We start from the raw sequence: 2,711 nt of genomic DNA on the forward strand, positions 1-2,711 counted from the left end.
GGAGCTGGAGCAGTCCATTCCACCTGAAGTTCCTCCTTGGTTACAGCTTTCTCAGCTGCAGCCTGCTCTTCCATTTCAGTCTCTTCAGGATCTGGAGTGGAGACCAGGCATGACCTCCCATGGGTGTTCTTGGAAGATGGTGCCACGCACAAATAGAACTTCTTGGCCAAGCATCCACCACATCAGACCCACTGAGTGAGTTCCCTTTGTAGGATCTTACAGCAGGATACATCAACTCAATCTTAAAATAATACTTTTGTAGCAAGTGTTACTATCAAATTCCACTCGTAGGGCCAGAAACCCTTGTGTTTTCGAAAAACTTGCCCCTTGTGGAGCACACTGCCTATACTTGTGAGTTCATCAGCCAGTGGCCTCAACTCCAAATGTTAACAATGTGCAGTTAGCAACTTCTTTCACTTCATCTTATTTTCATTTGCTACCTCTTGTTGTTCAGTCACTACATTGCATCCAACTCTTTGCCACCCCATGGATTGCAGCATGCCAGGCCTACTTGTCCTTCACTATCTCCTGGAGTTTGCTCAAATTCATGTCCATGAGTCAGTGATGCCAACCAATCATCTCATCTTCTGTCATCCTCTTCATCTCCTGCCTTCAATCTTTCCCAGAATTGGGGTCTTTTCCAATGAGTCAGCTCTTTGCATCAGATGGCCAAAGTATTGGCGTTTCAGCATCAGTCCTTCTAATTTGCTACCTCTAAATTCAAATAAAACTTAATACATTTCATTCGTAAGATATCACAACATGATCCTGTTTCATGAAAAATATTTTTCAAAGCCTTCTTTCTAGCCTCTATTTACATAGATACATAAAATTATGGAATAATGTTCATTAACATTGTTTGTTTGGGGTAGTGAGACGAGATAATATTTATCACTTTCTTTTCTGCAGTTTTTTGAATCCTTAAATCTTCATTACACAAATAATAAAGCAATTTTTCTATGAAAAGAAGTTTTGGTATCAAATGACAAGAATGCGTTCCACAGACATAATGTCTTCTAGATATATATGAAAGTTATAATACATTGACATAAGGATTAGCTTTTCAAAGGCATGTGTACTTCATTTCCAGAATTAGATAATAACTTTCTTGCAGAGAAAAGTGAAAGTTCATAGCTGTTGATGCCTACCAAATCACTAAACACTTAAAAAATTACATGTTTATAATTCCATGCATGGCATGCATGCGTGCTCGGTTGGGTCTGCCTCTTTGTGACCCTATGGACTGCAGCCCACCAGGCCCCTCTGTCCATGGAATTTTCCAGGCAAGAATACTGGAGTGGGTTGCCATTTTCTTCTCCAGAGGATCTTCCAGACTCACAGATCCAAACCCTGTCTCCTGTATCTCCTGCATTAGCAAGTGTGTCCTTTATCACTGAGCCACTTGGGAAATCCTTACAAATATACATTTGTACACAAAAAATAAATTTTAAGGTTTGTTTTCTTTTTTTTTTTTTTTGCATTTTGAACCATCTTTCTGTTAGCAATCAAAAATTAATCTAGTATTCAAATATATGCCTGTTGTTTATTTAAACACATGTAAAAATTTTTAAACATAAAACACAGAATAATCTTATATCTTGATTTTTTTGAAGGAAGAAAATTAAAAGATCTGGAAGAATACAGAATAACAGTTAGTAGTAAATTACCTTAAATTTGCTAGTCAGACATACTTCCATTTTCCCTCCCTATTCTTTTTATCGAGATCTTTTTAAAATAGCTATAGTGATCAAAACAATTTTTTTCAACAATGCTTATTACTCAGACCTCCATGAATCTAAGTGGCAGCTGCAGTAAAGCAAAACTCTCTGATCATTCTTCCTAACCTTACTGGTTCCCTTGCTAGTAAAAAGGGTGTGAAAAGGGATTAAATTCTCATTTACCCAAGAACCCTCTCGAGTGATGTTCAACTCGAGGTGTCTGGACTACAGCTGCCGACAACTGCCATAAGAGGGGGAAGATGCGCATGAAAAGAAGGGTAGAAAATTATGCACAAGTGAAGCATACATATGGATACTTCCTCTTCAAGCTGAAGGGAAGACCTAAAAATGCACATTAGGAAATAAGTATTTAAATAAAATAAGTGATTAATCATGCCCTGTTAACTCCTTATTTGACTTCAAGGAGGAGGATATATGATAAATATACACCATAGTAATCTGGCAATTTTTAAAATTAGTTTGAAAGTGGGAACAGTAGCGGGGGAGAAGCAAATATTCTTTACATTTCCTCTACTTTGGACTTAAAGCCTCATTTTGCAAACCAGGGCTCTGAAGTTCAGACTCAGAAAATTTAGGATGAAAAGACAGCAGTTACCATGTATTCACTCAATGTGTTACATTTAACAGAACTAATGTACCTTGAGCAGGAATGACAGTCAAGCCACAATAAAAGCAGCTTTGTCTTCAGTCTGAATATTCTTTAAAGGAGAGCAGAATTTTTTTAAGTAATTTATTAAGCAGTGGCATAGAGAGTCATTTAGGTAAAGCGGGGTCTATTCTCAGAAACTGGGGGTACCTCAGCAAGGCCATTAATGAAGTGACTACAAAGATATATTGCTGGAATAATTGATTTGGATCACTAAGAAGGTCAAGTTGGACACATCAGTATTTCGTGATCCTATTAGTCAAAGATAAACTAGCACTTTAATAAAATTGAATTAAATTTATTGTTGTAAGTTCAAGTCTTAATAA

General features: G+C 37.0%; 1 non-coding gene across 1 annotated transcript; it reads right to left on the reverse strand.

Moving 5' to 3' along the window:
- Positions 1 to 254: 254 nt before the first annotated feature.
- Positions 255 to 401, reverse strand: LOC120878335. Its single transcript, XR_005724536.1, has one exon. It is a non-coding gene; the product is annotated as a small nucleolar RNA SNORA62/SNORA6 family (small nucleolar RNA).
- Positions 402 to 2,711: the final 2,310 nt, after the last annotated feature.

The sequence above is a fragment of the Oryx dammah genome, unplaced genomic scaffold, assembly GCF_014754425.2.
Source record: "Oryx dammah isolate SB20612 unplaced genomic scaffold, SCBI_Odam_1.1 HiC_scaffold_18, whole genome shotgun sequence".
NCBI classification, from domain to species: Eukaryota; Metazoa; Chordata; class Mammalia; order Artiodactyla; family Bovidae; genus Oryx; species Oryx dammah.